Source organism: Marmota flaviventris, chromosome X, assembly GCF_047511675.1.
Source record: "Marmota flaviventris isolate mMarFla1 chromosome X, mMarFla1.hap1, whole genome shotgun sequence".
NCBI lineage: Eukaryota > Metazoa > Chordata > Mammalia > Rodentia > Sciuridae > Marmota > Marmota flaviventris.
The window spans coordinates 11960606-11977285 of record NC_092518.1 but is presented as its reverse complement, the minus strand read 5'-3'; the positions used below and the strand labels follow the sequence as shown (position 1 = coordinate 11977285).

The following is a 16680-nucleotide window of genomic DNA, read 5'->3' as shown; positions in this document are numbered from 1 at the left end:
AACAATCCTGCAAAATCCATCAAATCAGGAGAGGGTTTCACAAAATTACAAAGATTTAACTTACTATTTTAATCAGCTCTGATTAAGGATAGTAACCAGAAGAAGAACGGATGGTGTATGCCAGTCCTTTGGGTCTATCAGCTTGTTGCCAAACCAGTTCTCCTGGCGAGGCCTTTGGCAGCACTCTTTTTGACATCTGCTTGCCAAGATATTCATTGTCACAGTCCTTTGTTAAGTCACTGGAGCTTTGGTCTCTGTGACCCAAAAGCAACAAAAGTTTCTGTCTGGGGCTCAAATGCATAACTGGACAAATCTAAACCACTTTCTCTCACATTTGCAAACTTCCAAGCACCTCTATTTTTGGTCCTGAAAAGTGATCAAAAATGGATTGCTGTTGGGCTGGGGTTGTGGCTCAGTGGTAGAGCGCTTGCCTCGCATGCGTGAGGCCCTGAGTTCGATCCTCAGCACCATATTAAAAATATAAATAAATATAAAGACATTGTATCCATCTACAACTTAAAAAGTTTTTAAAAAATGGACTTCTGGATTGGGGATGTGGCTCAGTGGTAGAGTGCTTGCCTAGCATGTTCAAGGTCCTGAGTTTGATTCCCAGCACCCCCAAAATAAAAAATGCAAGTTAAAAAGGAATTTGAAAAACAGATTGCTGCCAAACCTATTTGAGGGATGGAGGCATATAAGAGGAGCAAGACAGCAAAGAACCAGGTGAAACCAGGGATCTTTGGAGAAGCAGAACATGAGGGCATAAATCTAGTTCTGGGAGCATAGTGTACTCATACCTAGAAATAAAAGCTGCTGTACTGCTCTGAGCCTGCTTTCCCCAGATGCATTCCTCACCTCCCCTTGCTCTGCTTGCTCTGCTCATCCTGGTGGGCTGCATTTTCTGGGTCCACTGGCTTCCAGTTAGGATCAGCCAATGGGAAGAACAGAGAGGAGACTGGAGGGCAGGAGGAGGTGACAAGTTAGGATATTTCCTCTCTTTACTCATAGCCCGTGACCATGTCTCACCTGTCAGGTTCCAACGCCCACTCTGCTGGCTCGCCACTGTTCCAGTCTTTGTAGCATGCCTCAGTCCTCAGGTTCTGGTAGCAATGCTCCTTCCCTCTTTCTCTCCAACTTAAATGTAGTAGTAGCATTCTGCCATGACTAAATCCTGGGTTACTTTAGCATTCTTTATTTGCCTTCCTATCTCTTCTTTCCTCAGTGTAACCAATTACTTGTACTAAAGTCTCTCTGTGAGAAATATATAGTGGTTCGTTCCATTTTACTGTTAGATGCCAAATGGTACAGACACTTTGAAGCAGCTGTGTCCCAATGGGTTTACAATTGGCTTATGTGTTATTTTTGATTAATATATGCCACTAGACACTTGATTTTTAGTCAGAAGACCTGAGCTTATATCTTTGCTCTGATACTGTCTAGGATTGGATATTTCTATAACTTCTCTAAGCCTAAATTTTCTGTTTTAATTAATGATGTCTACTTTAATGGATTTCTAAGAAGTTTAAATGAACTGATGATGCATATAAGAGATTCCAGGAGGACTGGGGTTGTGGCTCAGTGGTAGAGCGCTTGTCTAGCATGTGTGTGGCACTGAGTTCAATTCTCAGCAGCACATAAAAATAAATGAATAAAATAAAGGTCCACCAACAACTAAAAATATATACATAAATAACTTAAAAAGAGAACCTGTATATCTGTAGAATACTAAACAAATCTAAGCAAGTATAACCTAACAATAATATTATCATTACTAAGTTTTGATCTATGGGTAACATTTTTATAAAATGGTTCATTTGATAAATACAAAATGTTTGCTTTTTCCTATCCACTCATCTCTAAAGGCCATTTTTATGAGATATTTTAAAGTGAATATTTCCCTTTCTTTTATAGAATGTTTACCATGTAAATACACAGCTAGGCCAAAATAGGATTGCTAAATTCTGTTGGAACAAGCCCCAGATAAACACAGGGTATCATGTAATGGATGTGTGAGGCAAGAATGGAAAGTGTTTGGAACGGGGCTAAGGAACATTTGCCTGGGCTATCAATATTCCCTGTAGGTATTTTTATAAACTTGGGTTCTACTTCCCTGCCTAAATCAGTTTAGAATCCCTCCAGATTAGAATAGGTAAAAGTGAGACTAGATGTAAAAATTGCTCCAAACTATCCAACTTCCTTTGAGCTGAACTGACATGAGCTTGTGGTCCATGGCACCAACAAATAGAAGTGGTTCAAGACCATCAGGACTCAACACCCAGGGCCAAAGCAGACACCTCTCCATGGGATGCAATTTTAACAAGGAAGTTCCTCCCTCTATGGCATACCCATGCAAAAAGTTTTTTAACTTCCCCTACAAGTCTTCTGAAATGACATCAGAATGAAAAAGCCTTTTATTCTATAATCAAGGACCCCAAATTCTTGGGTAATTGATTGCTATGCATTACTGATCTTGGCTATTTACCTACGGACAGGATCTTAGACTAGAGGATGTATGATGCCTACTGAGAAGAAGGGTGTCCCAAAAAAGGGGCAAGGATACAGAAGCAAGGGGTTAGTGGCACCAAAGCGGAGCTCATGCTTCACAATATTGCCAAGTATTCTCTATGATGATGATTAAATAAGAGGGAGAAACTTTCTAGAACAAGTTTGTCATCATAAGTCAAACTTATCAGAATTTTGGAAAGATGATCAATGTCCTTTCTCATGTTGTGGAATTAATCTAAGAGTCATCTAGGACTGTTTTGTACTTCATACCAGAGCCATTGTCTCATTTAATCTTTCTATGATGTTTGGCATGTCTCATACGCCTCACTTTTCAGATGAAGAGAGAGACCCTACAAAACCAATAAATAAGCAAACTACACTTCAAACCTATGATGTCCATCTCACCAGTGAGTGCATTCCTCTGTCATGTCCTGCCCTCCTGGTTGATGAGGTCTTACAGTGCTCCTGAAATAGTTATGTGTCTACAGAATTGCCTGGAAATCTCGTTACAATGCAGATTCTGATGTAGTTGTTCTGGGGTGTAGCCCAACATTCTTCATTTCTGACAAATTTCCAGAAGATGCCAATGCTGTGGTTCAGGGACTTCATCTCTGACTCCCTAAAGCCCACAGAGAAGCTCCCATGGCTCTATCTATCATCCTAGCAGCCATCCTACTTAAACTTGGTGGATATGGAATAATCCAAATCTCAGCCCTATTACACCCCATCACAAATATCATAGCTTACCCTTTTATCATATTATCCTTATGAGGAATAATCATAACTAGCTCCATAATCATAATTGCCATTTTGAGTGGCAATAGCATACATCCCCTGTATATCTGCTTTTCTTCATTAATGTATAGCCTGCTTTTCTTCATTAATTCATCCATTCATTCATGAGAAATGTACTGAATTTACTAAGCACCAACTATATGCCAGGCACTGTGGTGGGTGCTAGGGACACAGCAGTAGACAGGCAGACAAAACCCTTTCACTAATGACATTTACATTGTGCTAGAAATACCCATAAAGGAAATGTAGAAATCAGTAAATAATGCAGCATCAAATGCTTGTTGGGGAGAATATGATAGACAGTGACTGGGGATGGATAAAGGGGTTCTCTGACCTAGATCCATACCCCTGGGACACAGACCCATGAGGAATGAAACAAAGTTCCTTTAATGGCAGCCATCAGCAATCCATAAAGATCAAATCAAGTCACAAGCAATCCATAAAGATTGAATGGCCCACTTGCTATGAACAAATCAAAGTATGGGATGAAAGTCTAAAGGGCTGAGGTTTTGCTTCAAAATAATATGGAAGGGGGAGCTGGTGAGGGTATAGATGAAACAATATTGGCTGTGAGTCAGTAATAGTCAAAGCTCACTGATGGGTACCTAGGGAAGGTTCATCATATTCTTCTGCCTACCCTATTGTATGTTTGACATTTTCTAGAATTAAAAAAAGAAACATAATTCAAGTTTATAAGTGGTTGCAACATAATTTCTACCCTCAAAGAACTTGCAAGCCAATGTGCAGTCTGATTCTAGACCAGGGATACTTAACCTAAAATTCAAGAGGTCTGAAAACCTGGAGGGGAATTTTAAATTTTATCTTTGCTCATCTCTAACCAAAATGTAGCATTTCAGTTATAAACATAGGCAACAAACCACAGTAGTATTAGCAGAACCTGTTACGCCACCACCAATGGAAATCACAGACATTTTCCTATTACAGAGAGTTTATTAGAGATATGTGGCAATATCACAAGTTTAACCCTTCAATTAGATCTTAATAATTGGTGGGAACAAGGAGCACGTACTTTACTGTATCACAAATTCATATTTTCGTTGTTGTAGGTCCTTTGTATTTCTACATGTTTGATTGTGTACATTTTTAAACCTGAATGAGAAGAATTGTTTCACCAGCCTGCCCCAAGGTCCACAGCATAGAAAGGGTTAGGAATGCCAGCTTCAATTTCCTGCTTTAGGTCAGGTTTCCAGGACATAAAGTGACTGTACTCCTCCATCACCTGCCTGGGCAACACTGCCACACCCCTGTGCAGCCCACAGGGAGCCTCCCTGCCTGTAGTGGCAGGAAATCTGCTATCACCCTGCCTCCCCAAATGTGGATCCTTCAACCCTCAGGCCCAATGTCATCTAGACTGGAGCCTTCAAATTGGAAGAAAAGGAAGCATCTGGAAGTTTCCGGTGTCTCGGAAATAAGCCCTGATCGTAGTATGCAAGAGAATTCATGCAATGGGTTAAGAAATGTTGGGCAGTGGGCCAAATAAAATGTAACACTCTTTTCTGCTTGTCCTTTCTGGATCATTTGTGCCTTATCTATAGGAATCTCTGCCTGTAGCGGAAACTCCTGAATGACAGTTGTGTAGCCATCAGATTCTGACAGGAGAGAGGTTGGGAGGTGGGAGGGAAGGGCAGGCAGCTGGGATGCTGGCAGAACACAGGTGAGGAGAAACATATTAATTGGATTTTTGCTAGCTTGGAGACTTCTTCAAGCCACCTGCAATGATGGTGGCATATTTTGGCTCAATGCCCCTGCTGCGCAGGTAGCAAGCACAAGGTTATGGTTGGAGCTGTTGATTTGCACCTTATTTGGGACTTGAAATTTTCACATTCCCTGGAGCTCCCCAAACTGGTGACTTTGGGTCTTCTTGTGGCTTTGGGGTGGAAATGTTGCTCATACCCAGTTTTGATTTCCGGCTGAAGGCTCTAGTGTCTCCACACAATCCAAAGGTTCTCAAGGCAATGCTTTCTCCCAAGTTTCAAGAGACAGCCTCGTGGCTTGGGTACACCTGTTAACAAGGCCTAAAGTGCCCCTTTCACTTCCCCTTGCCTTTCATCGAGGACTAAAATTACAGCTACTGAGCTGGCCTCACCCTTCAGAGCCTGTAACTAGACACCATGGGACAGCTAAAGCTGTCCTAGCATTCAGCAGAGGAAGAAAGCAAGGGCGGGTGCATTGGGGGAGGGAAAGGGACACTTGGGGACATGCCATGTCATGAGAAACTAGGGACTCAGAGACCGTGAGAACTACAGTGCAGCTCTCTGGTCATGGCATCAATCCCATACCAAGGAACCAGGGCGCAAACTCCCTAGCCAAAAATTAAATAAAGTAAAAGGCTGTGCCAGAGGGTGGGAGCCCTAAATTAGAAGCCTCCCAAAGCCTGGAGGCAGAATTATTTAAAAGAAAAAAAAAAAAACATGATAACTGCTGAATCCTTCCTCCTTTGCAGCATTGAAATTCCTGCTGGGAGAAAGGCCTAGGACTCCATGTTGGCTCAGCCACCTCCCACTGTGTGACTTGGGCAAGTCCCTTCACAAGTCTTGGAGCCTCAGTGTTCTCACACATAATAGACAGAGCAAGTTCTATCCTACCTGGGCTGCCACAAAAATGAAATGAGACAGCATTTGGCCTAGCATTTGATAAACATCAAAGTGCTCCAAATCTATTCAGCATGTTTCTTGCTACACCAGAGAGGGAGAGCACAATGGTTGAGAGAAGAGGCATTGGGATTGGAGCAGCTGGCGGTGAGTTCTGGTTCTGCTGCCTCCTGGATGTGTGTCCTCCTGCAAGTTCATCAGTAATTCTGGATTTCAGTTTTAAAATGCAGCTTAAACATAGTAGCACCTACCTCACAGGGCGGTCGGGACAGTTCGGTGAATTTATCCATGTAAAATACTTTTGGCAGTACAAGCCTACTTATTCTGTTGACTTATTATTGTTGTTGTTATTTATTGTTCAGTGATCACTAAGGGTCACCACCCATTGCTTTTGGGCTTGGCCCTTTATTTAGCTGGCTTTCTAAAGGGATGTCGGCCAATATGATGTGAGCTGAAGCTTAAAATGTGCTTGTGCTATGGGGTTTGCCCTCATGTGCTCCTGCTATTGCCACAAGAAGAACATGCCCTGAGGAGCCCACTGTCCTAGAAGAATGAAAGCCATATGGAGCAGACTGGAACCAAACCCAAAGACTAGAGCCAAGCCCAGATTAGATTGGCCAATATGCAGAACTAAAGCTGAAAGCAGAGTCACCCGGGCTGGACTGCAAAACTGAAAATATAATAGACACTTCCTACTGAGTTTTGGAGTTATTTGTTATGCAGCAATGGCCAACTGATAGTTATTGTTATTTTTACCACCGGGATACAGCTTGTACACTTCAGGGTTTTATGTTAAATTTTCAAATGTGCTCCATTCCATTTTGGGATGCCTCTCATTATGAAAAAGAAACAAGAGGAGGAATTGCTGTCTTTTCACTGTAGGCTATATCAAACAAGCACTTTTTCATTTGCTGTACCCCTTTTTACTGAGCACCTACTACATGCAGACAACACACTAGGTACGGGAACAACACATGCTTCAGAACCATCTCTGTTTAGTTCCTGCAGCTAAATCATCTTCCAAGGTCTAACATGCCAATTCTTAGAAAGTTGAGTCGTGCCCTATGATACACTAGTCCCAGCCAGGGAGGAAAGCTTGCATGCCATAATCACCACCGGAATCCACTGAGGTCTTTAGCCAGCCATGTGTCTGCTCAGCAGGAAGGCTGTCAGTGTCCAGGATCCTCTCAGCCCCTTAGAAAGTTCTATAGTCTCCAAATTGCCACTGATGTTCAGAATCCAAACCACTGCCATCTTTTTCCTGGATAAAACCCAGCATGCACCTAGCATGGAAAAGGCAGTAAGTTTCATCTCTCCCTCTGGCTAAAGCAATCCTGGTCTCTAACAGCCAAACTGCCTTTCTGGAGCTTGGGGAAACTGAAAAGCAGTCTGTCTGGAAACCCCTTTGATAGGTGATGCTGTTTAGAACCTGGCAGGAGTAGGGATCAAGGACTGGGCTGATATTTTATCATCCCTTTAGTGTGGATATAGGCCATCCAAGAGTCTAGTATCTAACCTGGGCCATCCAGCAAAACTCCAGGGCAGCACACTTCAGAGTGGAGAGCACCTCAGAAGCCATTTTACCCACACTGCTCTCCTTGACCTTAGCTTTGACTCTGGAGATAAAGAAAGGATTTAGTCTGCAGTTTATTCTGTTTGAACCCCATTCCAAGCCATAAAACAATGGATCTTATGTGCAGAACGTTTACATCTCTCTAGAAGACCTTTCTTTTATTATATACAATGGTAATATAAAAATAACAATGGGTGTTTTTTTCTTTTAAGCACTCACTTGGTTTCTGGAAATGTAAAATGTGTGTCCCCGAAGGTTTGAATTAATGCGAATAAGGTTGGTACCACATAGGTAACCTGGGACCCTCTGTGGATCTACCATAGCATAGTTAACTCAAGCTTCAAACCAGCCATGAATCTCCACTTTCACTTTCTATCATGCTTCTTATAAGGATGGCTGTGGCTGCCAATATGTGCAATGGAGCTAAAAGCATCAGGGGGGCATCTCACTCCACTTATAAGGAAATCACTCCAATTTAATCTTGCTGCTGTCTACCCTTAACAACAGTGTTGACTTCTGTCTTAATCATGTCTTTTGAGTCTGTATTTTTGATGCACTGACATCTTACAGCCTTGCTTACTGGAGAGGGATGACCCCTCCCAGGGTTAGCTAATTCCTGGAGATAGCAAACAACTTGCCAGGGAGAGTTCCTTTCATATGCAAAATAACCAATCCAAAGTACACACCCCCAACCACCTCCTTTACAGAGCTTTTACATTCCAGGCCACTTAATCACTCTGCCCTCATCACCCAGGGCTAGAGAACAGACAAGTACTATGGCCCCTCGGCCCCCAGAGCAGCTGAAATTATTCAAACTAGCCAATCCTGAGCCTGCTCGCCTTCCTGTGGATACTGTTACAACTCCCTCCTTTCTTTCTGCCACCACACTGACCCTGGTGCATCTCAGTGTGACCCTGTGTGGGTTGCTGCGTCCCCTCTTCTTGGGAGCTGTAAGTAACAAACTGTCTTCTCAGTGGAAACTGTCTCCTGATCTTCTGGCCTCACCACACCTGAATAATAATAAAACCTATGTTTCAAAACAGCTTCAGTGCCCAGGAAGTGGGGGGACCATAAGCAAGAAAGCCAAGACTCTATGTTACCAAGGCAAGCTGGTTCCTCTAATTGTGAGGTGGTTGTTCAAGTCTCTTCCTGGTAACATAAGGGACAAAGGAGCATGTTCAAGAATCAATGTTTAACAACTGGCTTTTAAAATAAAAATGGGTTGATTAGTACTATAGAAGGATTCCATGAAACAAATTAGTCACCATGACTGATTTCAAAGTACCAATATGGGAAGAGATGCACACAATTGGTTCTTATAAACCTTTATATGTTAGCTCTGGCACACCAATGGCACAGGAGTTCCTAAAACTTACTGAGTGAGTAAGGGGGGCTCAAGGGAATTCCCAAAATGTGGCCCTGGAGATTCTAGAGTGAAAGAAAAGGTTCCTGATACTCCCCTAAGTCAGGCTTTCAGAAGAGAGGCGCTTTCCTTTCTTCTTGGAGAACTATGTAAAGCCTAGGAAAGAGTATCCTTGCCAATGACCTTTAAAAGCCCCTAGCCATCACTTAGGACAGCTCCAGAACATGCAAGATGTGAGAAAGAGAACCTCAGCTCTGGTTTCATAAAGCCCTTGCTCAGAGAGCTATGCTGCCATGTGAACTTGGGTCAATTAGTCTGACTCCAAACCTTAATATCCTCATCTGTAAAATGAAAATAACAATTTCATCATTTCTGGGTGTGGTAAAGACTAGAAATAAAAAATTCCCAGGGCTTATCACAATGCTTGACATAAAAGTTCCTAACCTGGTCAAAGGAGCCATGGGTAGGTTTTTTTTTTTCATTAATTTGCAACTGAAGTTTAATATTTCCTTCAATTGTAAGTGAAGGTAATAAACCACAATAACAGCAGTACTTGTGATTTTGTTGCCAATAAAAATTACTGATATTTTCATATCACATTACAGTTGATAACTCGAAATATTATTTACATTGCCACTACTTCAAATTATGATGATTGTTGGATTCACCATTAACTCCTTTTATTTAATGTAGCAATAAAGATCTATTATCTATTACAACATCACAATTTTAAAAATATTTTGATAACTGTATTTCAATATATTTGGTTTTGTTTGTAATCCTGTGTTTTATATTTTATGCATCAACAAATGTTCTTCTTTTGATTTATACCAGGGATTGAACTCAGGGGTGCTTAACCACTGAACTACATTCCCAGACCTTTTTATTTTTCAATTTGAAACAGGGCCTCATTAAGTTGCTTAGGGCCTCACTATTGCTGAGGCTGGCATTGAACTTGTGATCCTCCACCTCAGTCTCCCAAATCAGTGGGATTACAGGTGTGCACAACTGCACCCTGCCAGAAATATTATTCTGAGAAGGGATCCAAAGGTTTCAACAGATCTCGAAAGGGGTCCATATTTCAAATAAACATCAATAGTCCCTGGATTGATACTTAAAATGGTGAGTAGTTTATTATTATTATTATTATTATTATTATTATCATCATCATCATCATCATCATCATCATCAATGCCTCCTGTAAAACATCTCAACTCTATGTACTATGAGCTGTCAGAATATTAAGAAAGCCATTGGCCTGTGTCTTCTCTTTCCCAGTCCTCCTCCCCAACCCCAGCTTCTGGTAACTATCATTCCACTCTTTGTTTCTTATATATACAGATATTATTTGTCAATCAAAGCTAAAATTAACCTTAAAAATTAAAAATATATATATATATTTAACTAAAAGAAAGCCATTGAATAGGAGGGCCATGTTTGATGTCTGACATTCTTTGTTACCCCTTAGAAATCACAGCTGTGGTTCACTGGACCCCAGACAAGGCTCTGCAATCCATAATGGCACCAGATGGGGTTCCCAGCTCCATGGCCACTGACTGGGTGTTTCCTAAATTACTTTCATGCTCTGACTCCTACAGAAACTTGCTGCCACTGCTATTCCTGAAGCCCTGAAGACATGACTACTGGATGTCCTCAACAAAACCAAATGCTAATATTCTGCTAAGATCTATGTTTCAGAAAACCTAGACTGACCAAAAACCCTTAAGGTCAGAATATTTGCATCTGCAAGCCATTTGGGAGGTTGGGAAAATATTTAGTAAGTAAACAGTTTTGTTGATTAATCTTAAGCACTGTGAAGGAAACAAGTCTAATTTGTAGAGGAGGACTGTAGATACATTGATACTTGAGCAGTTAATACTTTGACATGTAACTGAGATATTTCAGGAGCTCCCTATAAAATCTGAGTTGTCTCTTGTCCTTTCTACTTGGAGCAAGTAGTCTTCAAAATCTGACAGCAGAAATTCCACTGTAGGAGCCCCCCACCCCCACCCGACCTACTCTAGGCATTTCAAAATCTATAATGAATCAGCTTTTTCATTCCACTCCACAAACCTTTGAGTTCAACATTATTATTATCCCATTTTAGAGATGAGCAAAGTAATACAAAGATGCTTGCCCAAGGTCCTACAGGTAGTAAGTGGTAGAAGCAGGATGTGAACCAAATTCAGTGAAGTTTCAAAACCTATATTCTTAGCCACTAAATAGATGCACCAAAGAACTACAAAGATGGGGGAGATTGTTGAATGATTTCAGGTATACTTAAAACAGTATTTGGAGGTACTAGTGACTTTTGACTCTGGACAACTCTCTACATTCAGCCATGGATATTGCATCTGAAGAGATAAGAGTGCTGTTTAATTTAAAAATTGGGAGCCAAAGGATGCTTTGTCAGCTGAGATACCATAAGGGCATAAGTTGCACGAATGGCCCATCCTAGTCCCTTGTCATCCTGTCTCTTAGTAGATGTGTCAGGAAGGATCATTTCATCTGAACTCTAAGCTCTCCTGCAGTGAATGCCCCCAGAGACCTGTTTGTTTTTAATAACTTAATTTACTTATTTGTTCTAATCAGTTATACATGTCAGCAGAATGCTCTTTGATTCATAGCACATAAATGGAGCACAAGTTTTGACTTCTCTGGTTGTACCCAATCACACATGCACCTAGGGTAATGATGTCTGTCTCATTCCACCATCATTCCTACCCCCATTCCTCCTCTCCCCCTCCCTTTTGCCACACTCAAAGTTCCTTCACTCATCCTATTGCCCCCCCCCCCCCATTATGGATTAGCATCCACTTATCAGAGAAAACATTCAACTTTTGGATTTGGGGGATTGGCTTACTTTGCTTAGCATGATATTCTCTAACTCCATCCATTTATCTGCAAATGCCATAATTTTATTCTCTTTTATTGCTGAGTAATACTCCATTGTATGAGACCTGTTTTGAGACGTGGTATCAGACATTCTGTTTCTGGCTTTATCAGAAAATTCCAACCTCCTCTCTCCAAATATGACTTCTAAACACCCCAAGTATGTTCGTCACCCTGTTCAACCTTTGAATTCCTGAATCTAAAATTCTGATAGATTCATTAAGGTTCCCAGATCAAATATAAGCATTATTAGAAATTCTGCAATTTTACACAGATTTTTGAATCCACAGATCACCTTGTGATTATTTCCATAAGCTTTTCTGTATAGTGGCATCTATTTTACTTGACACAATCATGCACTCAGTACCAGCAACATGCTAGTGAATGTTTAATAAGCAACATCCCATAGGGGGAAAAGCCCTGACTTGTCATGCTTGCTGATTTCTGTAGTGTAGATATTCCCACCATGATTGACTTCACATCAACTACTAACTTGATATCACTGAATATAAGAGATACACACAATTGATCTTTGTGAACAAACTGCTCAGCACACCATGGCCTACAGCCAGCACCCAAATGTGTTATGAAAAAGTCCATCTCTTAATAGTCCTCAAAATGCCAAAAACTTAATAGGAATCTCGGATGATTAAGGGTATCTGAGACCCAGTGGAGTAGCAAGATCTTGAGAGCTGACAGCATCATGCCTATGCTGTTTAGAGCCACCTCTAGATAGCAAACGCAGGAATCAGGCAATTAAGATCAGACATCCACCGCAGTCACTAAAGCTGCACACTGAGAACACAAAGCTCATTTCACTACATAGCTGGAGACTACTTTATATTCAGATAAGCATGAACACACGGTTCTTAAGCCTTAGTCCTCAAGATCACTATGAGGTTGGTCAGTCACATTCCTCTAGCTTCCCCAATGCCTCTGCAATGAACCTCAGTTTAGGGTGCACATTTTGGACTTTATTTTATTTCTTTTTGACTGTATTTATTATTTACTTTCTTCCTATATTACATGTTTTTTTCTGTCCACTCCTTCCAAACTGTTCGAGGATATAAATAATTTGTAAACTGTTTACCAGTTGTAATGACCCATAATAGCACCCCCCCATCACATATCCCTGCTCTCAAGAGTCAACCTCAGTGGTATCTACCTCCAATGGAGCTTTAAAGAGGGCCCTAGATAGCAATGAGAGCCAATATTCTTCATTGTCTTGACAGAAATGCAAATAACAACCACTGATTGCTTACTATGGCACAGGCATTTGACATATATTATATGCAAAAATATTAATGATGTAAGAAAAATAATAGCCTCTTTCCTTCAGAGGGAGAAATAATTGAATGGAAAGAAGTGGGAAGAGGGGTGAAACATAAGCACCATATAGATGGAATATTAGAGAAAGTGCGAGAGCTTAAGAGAATTAAAAAGAACTGAGAACAAGGAGAGGAAGAAAGAACTTTCTGAAATGCTCAGCTGTGTTCAAGAGATGAAAAGAGACAATTTTGTTTTGTTTTCGAGAAATGTTGCTATAGGTTACGAATTGGATCCCCTTTAACATTCTGAGAAACAAGGATTATATTCAATCACTGGTTACTATCTATATACATATTATGACACTATACCAAGACTGGACCAAATGAAGCTCCAGTTACATTGGGTGAACAATATTCTCTTACTGAAAACAATTCTTCAAGGTAGAAATTTGTATTTCCATTTTATGAATATTGAAATGGAATCAGAGAGAATAAACAACAACTATTCCAAGACCACACAAACTGATAAGTCATAGATCCAAGATGCACAGTCCTATGAGGGTGCTGGCAATGTCCTGATCTTGATCTGTGAGGTATTTATATAAAGATATGAAGACAAAATTATAGTTGTATTTATGTATGTATCTGTGTAATTATTTTTTAAAAAAAACCTGACTCTTAAAATCATTTTACTTCCCTATGTTTTTCTTCGAAACAATGATGGAACAAATTCCATGTTGAGGAGCTGCCCATGTATATACACACATGTGCATACAACAGGCACATACAAACACACCCACAAGCACATAAGACAGAACAAAACAAAGTTCAAATACTGTGGAAAACATACTCGGTACAAACACTTGCAACATCAGACACAGAAAGAAGAACTGATTTGTGGCTATGTGTTGAAAAAATAGATTACTTCCAAAACAGAGAATTTCTCAAAGTTTCCATGTTTGTAAGGCCAGAGTCAAAAGGAGAAAGGAAAAAGTCATGAAAGAAGCAGCAAAGTTTGTCTTTTCCTCCTCAAATGTCAGTGCCCACTGATCACTAAATCACTCCCACAGCTTATTAAAGTAAATGTCACAGAAAGTTACGGACACCACCTTATTCATTAAATGCACTTGAAGAGCTTTCTGGGGGAGAATTCTCTTTTAAATCAAATAGGAGGTTTGCAATGCAGTGAGAGGTTATAACCCACACTGGCCAGGATTTCGTTCATATCACTGAGTAGGTATTTGATGAGATATTTTCATTTGCAGGCTGCACTAAAAATAGGAATAAGGTAAAGTTTAAATTTTTAAGCACTTAACTCATCATGAATTCTTCTATCTGCAACTGTCCCTCATGACCCCATAGGGGTATACGGCAGCCATATGGTCAGAAGGTCATGGGCATATTTTTCTGGGCCATTCACTTAGCTCCATGGTAGAGTATATATATTAAAAACAGAAATGCAAAGTTACTATGCACTTTAATCTAAGATTTCAAAATTATTTTTTACTTGAGAAACTGCTCAAGCTATCAAAGTATGCATTTTCTTTTCTCTGCCATCAGAAGCATTTCAGTGGGAAAATCTGAGAATTAGATAGAGCTTCACAGTTTAATATGGTATTTAAGTTTAAATTTAAATTAAGTAAAATTTTAAATGCAATTCAACTAAAGTAGAAAAAAACTAAAAATTCACTTTTTAATTACATAACTATATTGAAAATGCCCAATAGCCATAAGTGACTAGTAGTTATCATACTGGACAGAATAGATGGAGAATATTCCCATCATCACAGAAAGTTCTATTGAACAGTTCTGGTATAGATATTAAAATATATAGCTAATCTACAGAGATGCTTTGGGATCCTTCTAGCTTGAGAAGAGGGAAAGGTGTAAGGTATTGGATAGAGTATTGTAGAAACTGACATTTAAGTTGAGGGTCACATTATATGAGAGTCTACCAGGTGTTGGGAAGGAAATCAACGAAATCCACAAATCTCAACTTCAAGAAGCATACTCATAAATTACCCTAATACAAGAATATGGAACCAGACCTGTCAACACTGCATTCCTAATGCCACTCTCTACCCAACCCACAGAACCTAAAATAGAATCAATGCTAAAATTAAGGCCATCCATTTGTAAAGCAACTGACAATGGATTCTATTAATAACTGGCACAGACTTTATCTTGAGCAAGTTCGGGATGGGGGCCTAATTTTGGTTGAAATAAACATTGAAACTCAGTGCAAAGTGGTCAGGAACAAGGTTACTGAAGATCTGGCAAAGTCCTCTTCATGACACAAAAGGTGGGTATTCTCAAACAAGAAGGAAATGGAGAACTAGAAGAGGCAGGGATGAGACAGGAAAGAAAGAACTGATGAAAGGACATGGTACTGGGAGCAAAAGAAGCAATTTGTTTCTCATCTTTGCCTGGCACATGCATAGCCACCGGCACAGGTGGTGGCTATGGTATAAAGTGGACATGGCACATTTTCTTGGATGTTCCATAACACACGGCAGGGGGGTGCCCCAAAGATATCTTAAGAACAGGGCTATTGGAAGTTCAACCCCAGAGGTCATTTGCTAAGGGAGATATTCACCAAAAATGGCTGTAACAATTTTCCTTTCTGTATCCACACCCCTTTGCAAAGTGACTTTGCACCTCTTCCCATCACAATGCCTTCTTTTCCTTCCCTTGAATCTAGGCTTGCTTTATGACATGTTTCAGCCAACAGAACACAGCAGAAACTGCATCATGAGAGTGCCAAGTGCAGTCCTCAAGAAACCTGTTTCCTTTCTCATTTTTATTTTTAAAATATTTTTATTAGTGTATTATAATTACACACAATATTGGAGTTCATTTTGACATAATCACACATGCATGGAAATATAATTTGTTCCACTTCAGTTCCCAGCACTTCCCCTCTCCATCTCATGCTCCCTCCCCCACTCCCCTTCCTCTACTAGTCTTCCTTCTATTTATTAGTTGTTTTTTTTTTTAATTGGCGCCTTATAGATAGACATAGATAGAATTTGCTATTGTGGAGTAAAATGGAAGTTCCTAGGAGATGTGCATTGTAACAGGCCTCTCTGTTTCCCTCCATGTCTGCTCTGCCTCAGTATGTTCTCAACAGAGCAACATAGGCCAGAACTTTTCCTTTCTTTGTTAAAAAACAGTAGCTCCCCATCTTAGAACAAAAAGGCAAAGGCCTTGCAATCACCCACAAGGTCCTGCATTACCTATACAAAAGTATAGGTAATGAGTTTATCTCCTGTGGTTTATGCCTCACTCACTCTGCTTCATCCACACCAATCTCCTTGCTCTTCCTTTGCCATACCAGGCACACATTGCTACCTCAGAACCTTGCACTTATTATTTCCACTGCTTTGAACTCTTTTTCCCAGACATCCATGTGTTCCTGCCAGGTTTTTACTCATGTATCTGCTTCTCAATGAGACTTTTCTTGATTTTCCAATTCAATATGGTACCTTCAGAAAAATCTTATCCTCTGTCTTTATTTTTTATTGCATTATCACCACCCAACAAGCTGTATAATAAATTTATTTATTTATATTGGCTTCCTCCACTAGATTGCAAGTTCTCTGAGAGTAGAGATTTGTGTGTTTTGTTTATTGCTGTATCCTCAATACTCAGGACAGTGCCAGGAACACAGGG

General features: G+C 40.3%; 1 protein-coding gene and 1 non-coding gene across 3 annotated transcripts in view; one reads left to right on the top strand and one right to left on the bottom strand.

Moving 5' to 3' along the window:
* Nhs (NHS actin remodeling regulator) overlaps positions 1-16680 on the bottom strand; it is a 330401-nt gene that overhangs the window by 215579 nt on the left and 98142 nt on the right. The window lies entirely within an intron of this gene.
* Trnaa-cgc (transfer RNA alanine (anticodon CGC)) lies at positions 401-473 on the top strand. Its single transcript has one exon. It is a non-coding gene; the product is annotated as a tRNA-Ala (tRNA).